Source organism: Aulonocara sp. 'chitande type north' Nkhata Bay, linkage group LG7 (assembly GCF_057382095.1).
Source record: "Aulonocara sp. 'chitande type north' Nkhata Bay isolate Kocher_YH1m ecotype deep benthic linkage group LG7, A_spYH_male_GT1.1, whole genome shotgun sequence".
Lineage (NCBI taxonomy): Eukaryota > Metazoa > Chordata > Actinopteri > Cichliformes > Cichlidae > Aulonocara > Aulonocara sp. 'chitande type north' Nkhata Bay.
The window spans coordinates 10,140,732-10,149,811 of NC_141350.1; the positions used below are offsets into that span (position 1 = coordinate 10,140,732).

Genomic DNA, 9,080 nt, shown 5'->3' on the forward strand with positions numbered 1-9,080 from the left:
TTTTGGAAGTCGAATTTCCCAGAGGAACCCACCCGAGGGATTAATAAAGTTCTATCTTATCTTATCTTATCTTATATATATATATTAGGGGTGCAACGATATTCGTATCGATATTGAACCGTTCGATACAGTGCTTTCGGTTCGGTACGCATATGTATCGAACAATACAACATTTGTAATGTATTTTATCAATTTTCCTTCTGACGATGCTGTCTGTGTTGAGCGCTCAGTGAATCTGTGTTCGACTACTCCGCCTAGGCTGCACTGTCCAGCGCAGATCCACTGAGCGCTCAACACAGACAGCATAGTCAGAAGGAAGAGCGCAGGGCAAGCTAGCGAGACAGAAGTTAAGCTCTCCTTACAACATGGACCTCCCCCACTCTCATTCAGATCTGGCGTTTGGAATTATTTTGGTTTTCATGTGACGTATGACCCTGAAGGTAAGCGAGTCATGGACTAAAGTAAAACAGTATGTTGGATGTGCCATGCAATGCTCAATTACATTGGTGTGAACTAGTGTGTTAGCGCAGTTAGCTCGTTAACGTGTTGGCCGTCTAGCCCCATGCACGGAGCGATCGGCGGTAGCTCGTTAACGGAGATTTGCCGTGTTGTGGCGTTAAGGTCATTTCAACGAGATTAACCTGAAAGCACTAGTGGGAACACAACGAATATGACTGCACATTTACGCCGACATCATCCTAGTGCTGAAGAAAATATAATCTGATCAAACATTATTTAGCTTTAAATATTGTTCAGCTTTAAACATTATTCAGCTTTAAATATTGTTCAGCTTTAAAGTTACTGTGCAACTGTGTAATAAAAATGTGTGCTCACGACTTTGGCCTTGAGAGCGATAAGAAGCGAAGAGACTAGAACACCCAAGGCCGCTTTCCTTTTATGGAGTTGTTTTTCTGCTAATGCAGCACTTTCCTCACAACCCCCTCCTGTAAGTTTTAGAGAATATATACCCATCCTCACAGCAAATATTTGGAATCTCTTGATGTGAGCTGTTTTGAGAGGTTGTCTCTGTCTCAATAAAAGTTCACTGATTCCCCATCTGCAGCAGGTGTCCGGTTGTCTTCATTCTCCGCCAGCCTGGTTAAGTCAATTCCTCCTTAACATCTAAAAGAACCTATTTAATGAAGGAAGACGGGTTCACTTTGTGTTTAATATTATTCTATTGCTGTTGTTGTTTTTTTTATATCCTTCAATTGGCGTCACGAACAGGATCCGCTCCAGGTCAACTGGAACGCAGGGGAGGAAATCGGCCGTGGTCTGAGTGAACGGAGTTTGGACAAAAGCTGTGTACACACAAAAACAAGGTAAGCAGACCTTTTATTTCTGCTATATTGAACATTATAAAAATACTTAGTGTCCAAACTCCTAGTAATTCATAACCAAAATTGTCTGGCTTACTTAAGGCTTGTTGAGAATCAGACAAGTGAATAAGAGATAAGTGAATAAGAAATAAGTGAATAAGTGAATAAAGATAAGAGTGAACTGAGGTCTGACCACGGTTGCGGCCGACGGGTCGCTCTCCGGTGTCGGATAAATACCTCAGCAGGTCTGGGACCTTGAAAGGGTTTATTAGTAACGCCTTTCTAAACAAATTAAAAGGTTAAAGGCCTTGAGAATATTTTTTAGTAATATTCTCTAAACTACAGAAGGGTTAGGAAGGCCCAGAGGACTTTATTAGAAAAGATCCTCTAAAACTTAAAAAAGAGAAGTACTGGTTGGAGTCCAAAGGACGGGTCCCTTTGATCAATAGGAGAAAACGGATCTCTTCTTAAAACCCCGATGATTTTAGTGTTTTAAATGTTTTGATGTTCTGTTTGATATTGGACACACATAAATACACGCTGAATGCTTGCTGTGGAACACTGGGCAGGACAGTTTGGTTCTCCGTTGTTCACAGATTACACAATTAAAGGAACTAGGTTCCTCTTTTGGTTAAAATAATACACCACACATAGAATTTTTTTTACACATTTATTACATACATAAGGAGGGTAATGAGTGACTGCAGGTAATGTATGAAGTGTGAATGAGACGTGTGAACAAGGTGACAACCAACTAGCACCCCTATCAGGAAGCTCTAGGCAAGGTTACCCGCCAGACTCCGGTTTGGTAGAAGCCTGGTAACACCTGAAGGGATATTTCAGTGCTGACTCACCTTTAAAGCAGCGCCCCAGCTGATTAGTGCCTAACAGAGGCAGAAACCCAGCTGGCCCAAATTCTCCTTTAAAAGCAATAAAAGAACACTCCTCCATTGACAGTAAAATGGATGGAGAATTAGATCGAGAAACTAATGATGATGGTTGGGGTCCCGGTGTTATTCTTAGCACATTGGGAGAACAATTAACATGTGTTGAGACAGTCATCAACTCCACACACCAGCCTAAAGAAGCAAAAAAGCAGAAAGAGTCATTGAGGAAAACAGCTGAAAGGTTAATGAAAGAAAAGGGAAAGGACGAGGGGAGTAGTGGTAACTGGGGAATAATTTGGCAGAATAAGGCTATGCAGGCAAAAGAGAAAGAGGAAGAAGCCAACTCAGCAGCAGCAGGTGCAGGTGTGATGAGCGGGGTGAGACACAGAAAGGAAGCAGTTTTAAAGTACTAGAACTTAGTAATGAGGCCGTTTTCAAGGCGGCGTACTTGAAACGGTAATTGATCAGCAAGGCTAGGCCTGGGCTATAGGTGCTTTTAAATTAGTCAAAAAGTTAGGGGTAACCTCTTCTGGCATATGTCTATGCGGGCCCGTGTGTAAATAGAACATAAATTACCGGTGTGTGTAAATAAAGTGTAAAATAGTGGTATAAACTGTCTGTTGAATTTCTCCTGAGTGTTGAAAAAAGGAAAAACTCTTTTCTGCTCTCTCTCTGAGAGAGGGGCTGTGTGTGTGAGACAGGAAGTGTGCATGCCCATAGAAGGAAAGAGATGAGGTAAACTCTGTGCAGATAGACCGAAGTAAAAAAAAAAAAAAAAAAAAGGAAAAGGGTCTCTCTCTCTGTCTCTGTGAGAGGAAAAAGGTGGGGGCCGAGTGAGCCCGCGGGGCCGAGCGGGTCCGCGGGAGCGAGCGTGTATGCTGTATGAGGAAGAAGGGAGTGAGAGGGAGCGAGTGAAAAGAGTAATCGAGTATTTGGTGATTTTTTTGTTATTTCAGAGGCACTGGGTAAGAGTTTTGACTTTAGCTGTGAGAGTTGTGAAAAGAGCAGGTTTTTCTTTTGTTGTAGACTGTGAGTAATCGGTGTTTTTCTGCCTATTGTGCTGCGTGGAAGACACAGAAGTGTAGAAATGTTTGTGGTTTATCTTTGTTTGACGTTTTATACAGAGTTGGTTGATTCAGGGTGATTTCTCCCGTTTAAGGGAGGAGTTGCATTGTGGTTATGTTGAAGCTTTGCTGTAGGGGTATGTGTGTGATTTTGTGCTGGCTTCGCATGTTTAAATGGATGCATAGAAGTTTGTCAGTGAGAAATTGTTATGGTGGGGTTTTAAAGTTAGTAAAGAGTCAAACAACGCCCGCTGTTTTAAAAAGGCCCAAAACATCATAAAAGACACCTCACATCCTGGCCACTCCCTGTTCGAACTGTTGCCCTAAGGCAGACGGTACAGGGCAATCAGAGCAAGGACTAATAGACTCAAACACAGCTGTTATCCAACTGCAATAACACATCTGAATACTACAAAAATGTCCACCATGCCACTCTTGTGTTAATCTATGCACGGTCTGAAGCATGACGGTGGGAATACTTAGTATTTTAAGTATTCTATCTATTTTATTGATTGAATTTTATTGTTTTTTTATATTTGATATTACTAGGGATGATGCAATGATCGGGGACCATTCTTAATGTCGTCGGTCTCATGACAATGACAATAAAGTTTTTGATTTTGATTCTGATTCTGAAATACACCCTCCTCAAGAGTCCAATGATTTAGGCAGTTATGTTTATACAAATACTAAATGTATGTTTAGTGTCTTCATACAGGTGTTTTTTCTTAACCTGGAAGCCTGAGTACGGCAGCAGAAGACAGGCCAAGCTTTGGCTAAAATTCACGGCTGGACACCAGAGTTGTCCTCACCCCTCCCGGTAAAACAAAAAAGAGAGAATGTAGTTTGAGGCGGGTTTTTCTTGCTGAACTGCTCTGGGTGCTGTGTCCCTGAATCTCACCAGTGTTAACCTCTGGCGGAAGACATGGAGAAAAGGAAAAGATGTTCCTGGTAAATCACTGAAACAAATAAAACCACACACAACCAGAGAAAGATATGAGAAGGGTGAGGAACAGACACATGTGCGTGTTAGAGAAATGCCTCGTTTGAGAAAAAGTTAAAGTAACCCATATACAGACGCACCCATACATGCAATGAAGAAACAGCTTACATACATGTGCACGTACATGCAAGGTTAAAGTAGCGACACTTAACATACACCTGTTTTTAAATGATATAGTTTATACATTACTGACAATTAAACGCTTTGGGTTGCAGGACAACAACGTAACGTCAAAAGACAAAGACACTGGTCTGAGGATTAAGTGAGGACACGACAAATTTAGTGGTTAAAAGGGTCGACTTGGGACATGTTTTTGTTGATTGTTTAAGACAAATGACTACTGAATGATAGGAAATTCCTTTTTAGGTTTCTAAACAGGATCTTAAGAATTTTAACACGTACCTGTGTTGTCCTGTCAACTTGAGGGGTTATGAGTTGATTATATGGTGAAAAAAAAAAAAAAAAAAACAAAAACAAAAAAGGGGGGAGACGAGATCTCGTTGTTTCTCCCCTCTCGGGATAACACAGCCAACACAGCACAGCCAACACAACATCATTTTCCTGTTCGCCTGTTTTGTTTTGTTTTTGTTTTTTCTGAGAGCCGAAGCTGACCTGGACTCCTACCCTCCCCTCTACCATCGTTGCCCTCTCCGCGACCATCTTTGACCCTTTGACCCCTGAAGGCCACAGCAGCTGGACTCACAACAACAACTTGAGGATGTCAACAGTGCTGCAAAAGAGTGATCTCATGCAGCAGAGACGGAGAGCACTAAACCTAAAGCCCGTTTCACTACACGGGGGAAATTCCCAGGCTGCGTCAGCTGACAGAGCTGTGACGAGACGCGCATTAAGCCCGGAGGAAAAGGGACGGTGAGCAGAAGGATGCTGACCTCTGAGAAGAGCCGAACAGCAGAGCTGCAGAAGGCCGTGGAGCAAAGTAAGGACAACATAAACAGACCCAAAGAGGAGGGGAGGACCCTAGGCCATGCGTCAGGCCGCTGGTTTACCTAAACTACAGAACAGGAAGGTGATGAACACAAACATATACCAACACACGAACACACACTTCTGCATGCGCCTACTTAGAATGAAGGGAAACACACACATGAACACTTATGCACTTGTTGAGGGAGTAAAAACTGATACATACCCATGCACTAAAATCAAAATGTTGATTTAATTTACTAAGAAGTGACACACAATGCTCCAGCTGCTGCAATGAAGAATGCTTTACTGACAAAGGCTCAATGCTGCACACAACAAAGTCAAATACAGAATTTGCTATAATAATAAGCCCAGAGGGCATTTGTGTGGTCTGGGGAGCAGAGTCCGGAGCGGTTTGGTTATGAAAATGATGCCCGTGCGAGATATCTGGGGCTTAAGGCCTCGACTTAATTGTTTACTCTACACTAAAAAGAAAAGAAAACACTCTGAGCAGTGGTGCAGAGTGAAAACGAGGAATTAACAGTGTGAGTTTTATTTCAGAGCGCCACGTCATTGTGATGGAGATTTAATAAAGGAGGAACACACGGACAAAGAAGAAGAGAAGGGGGGGGGCAGCCCTTGAACGCGATTGCCTGAGGCATTAAAGTTCTGTACTAAATTCTGGTTTCCAGTGTGAGAAAAGTCACGCAGTGCCAGTAGTAGAGCTAGGTTGAGTGATGATTCTAAATTACTGTAAGTAAATCATCGTACACCGTTCAAGTTTCATGAAAACGGGGATCTAGACTTTGTTGAACCCTAGGCAATTTGAACAGGTAAAAGTCGAGTGACCAAGTAGCAGTTGAATAAAAGTCATTGAATAAGTGTTGAAATAAACTGGCAGAATTAAGAGAATTAAAACATTTCAAGAGCTCAACTTACTTAATGGTTCAATTTTGTTTCACGAACGCAAAACATATAGGTTTATGAATATGAAAAGGTTGAGGTGGTGTTGATTTGACTCTGTGTAGGTTTAGGTTGGTATTTTTATTGATGGGAAGAATATTCAGTGACAAGTCCTAAGACCCGGGCGTCTGCATTTTGTTTTTGTTATTTTTCATTTTATTTTGTTTTATATTTACTGATTTTTGTTGGTGAATCTTTTCTTTAAGCAGATCTGCACATCGGAAATTACAAGCATTACACGTCGGCGAGAAAATTGTTGTAAGTGAGTTTCTCCGCATTGAAATGGGTTCTGGAGGAAACACTTGTGGGGACAATTAGAAACGAGAGTCCCTGTTTAAAAAAGGATTCAGCGAGGTAATCCAAACTCAAGTTCTTGTTTCTTTTTGAGATGACGTCATTTTGCTGAGTGTGGAAACTAGATGCGACGACAGGTTTCACTATCAGCAAAGAACGGATGAATGGATGAAAGACTGGGAATAAAAACAAACGGACTGACTGGTAAAAGATGACAAGACTTGACCATGACTCAAGGTTAACCACCTCCACCTAGATAGGATAAAAGGGTGGATGAATTTATGTGGGTTTCTTTTACAGGAGTAGAAGGATGACAAAATATTCGAGGATGAGTGAACCTGTAAATGCCATTTTTGTGTCTTGTGTTGCTTACAGAGGCAACTGCGCAGCGTTACCATTTACATTTTCTTCCCTACAGGGTTACAGTTTTAATGTTTTTCTATTACAGGATTTCTGGGCGGATGTGTGAAGAAACGGTGTTTATGGGTTAGGAGTTGGGGATGCTATTACACTGTATTCTGGTGAGAGTGTTGGGGGAGACACACCCTGTCTTGAAAACTGTGATTCTTTTACAGGAAATGTTTTATAGCACCTATGGAATGAGGATGCCTGACTACGGTCAATGTGCTGCTAATGTTTGCTTTGCTTTGGTGAGAGGGGTGCAGTAGAAAACAGACAAGTGACATGAAAACAAGTAATAATAACAAATAACAAATTTGGGGACAGTTTGACCTAGAGCCCACTAACTGGCCATTAGGGGCTCTCTCTCTCTCTCTCTCTCTCTCTCTCTCTCTCTCTCTCTCTCTCTCTCTCTCTCTCTCTCTCTCTCTCTCTCTCTCTCTCTCTCTCTTGGAATAACATTGCCCAAAGGGTGAATAAAGCAAATTGTGGCAATAATATTGATTTAATGATTGGAGAAACCTGAACATGATACTTGTCTGTTGAGCTGAATCGTTTATTACTCTTATGATTTTCCGGTGGGACTATGAAGATTTTTTGGTACAGATTGCAGGTTGTTGCTCTTTAACTCCTAGAACACGCCCTTGGCGAGGTGGGGGGAACTGGACCACCTTTCTGTGCCCCATCATCCTCTATTAGACGACATCCAAGCTAAGTAAACATGTCTTGGCCCTTTCCCCCTGAAATGACAGGCAGGCAAAGATGTTGCGTCTTTGTTTGCTTCCTGGCCCTGGGTCTCATTCCCATTGGCATAATCCTGATCTGTGAAGGGCCCCCGACACTTCTGACACCTTCAAGTTCAAAAGCTTCGCCCCCTTCTGACAGTCCCAATCTGACAAATGTAGCCCCTAGGGTCTTGCCCACCACTTCCTCTCCAGTTTTACCATATTCACTTTTGAATGTCCTTAGCAGTTACCGTTCTGAGTTTATTTTACGGTTGATTTATTCTTTCACATTTTCACGTTTATATCTCTCATTATTATAGTATACTCTGTACTCTCCACATTTTTATCATTACTTATGCTTTTTGGTTGCTGAGTTACAGGAACTGTTAATTTTGTGTCACTACCCTGGTTGCGCTAACTCGTTGTACCCTTGTGTGCAGGACAGCTGTTACTGCTTTCGTCGGGAACCGAGACTGCTTGCAGCCGACCCCTGGGCAGGGTGGTGCCTGGACTCTTTTCTCCTCATCTGCAATGACAGATAAAGACAAATGAAAAGACCCGAGGAGTTTTTCGAGCCAGGCTTCGACACGTCTCTGTGTTCCTTTGAATGTTACTTATTTTTGTGGGTTGACCCATTTAAGATGGGTCAAAAGGGGGATTTGAAGAAAATATAATCTGATCAAACATTATTCAGCTTTAAATATTGTTCAGCTTTAAACATTATTCAGCTTTAAATATTGTTCAGCTTTAAAGTTACTGTGCAACTGTGTAATAAAAATGTGTGCTCACGACTTTGGCCTTGAGAGCGATAAGAAGCGAAGAGACTAGAACACCCAAGGCCGCTTTCCTTTTATGGAGTTGTTTTTCTGCTAATGCAGCACTTTCCTCACAACCCCCTCCTGTAAGTTTTAGAGAATATATACCCATCCTCACAGCAAATATTTGGAATCTCTTGATGTGAGCTGTTTTGAGAGGTTGTCTCTGTCTCAATAAAAGTTCACTGATTCCCCATCTGCAGCAGGTGTCCGGTTGTCTTCATTCTCCGCCAGCCTGGTTAAGTCAATTCCTCCTTAACATCTAAAAGAACCTATTTAATGAAGGAAGACGGGTTCACTTTGTGTTTAATATTATTCTATTGCTGTTGTTGTTTTTTTTATATCCTTCAGTGCAAAGACAAGTGGAAGCAGACAAAAAAAAGCAAGCATGCTACTAACTTTAGCCGAGTCATTTAGACAGCTGTTAGCACATGAGTCTCCTTATGCTGCTGAGAATATAGCCCAGAAGAAGCGGATAGTATAGCTTTTATTTTGGAAAGAGCCATTTCTCTGTAATAAACTCTCTTTTCCAAAGATGAGTGATTCCTCAATCAGATACAGGGCTTGCAATATCGCTAGCCCGACGTCCTGGAGCTAGCGATTTTTTCAGTCGGGCTACCAAAATCTATCTCTGCCCTGCCCGTCGGGCTATTGTAGGAAAAATATATGTCAATGCTTTTGCATTCT

The 9,080-nt window shown here is 41.9% G+C and overlaps 1 long non-coding RNA gene across 1 annotated transcript; it reads left to right on the forward strand.

The window, feature by feature from the left end:
- Positions 1–288: 288 nt before the first annotated feature.
- LOC147324583 (uncharacterized) lies at positions 289–8,595 on the forward strand. Its single transcript, XR_015130195.1, has 2 exons — positions 289–1,098; positions 1,228–8,595. It is a non-coding gene; the product is annotated as an uncharacterized LOC147324583 (long non-coding RNA).
- The last annotated feature ends 485 nt before the right edge of the window (positions 8,596–9,080 follow it).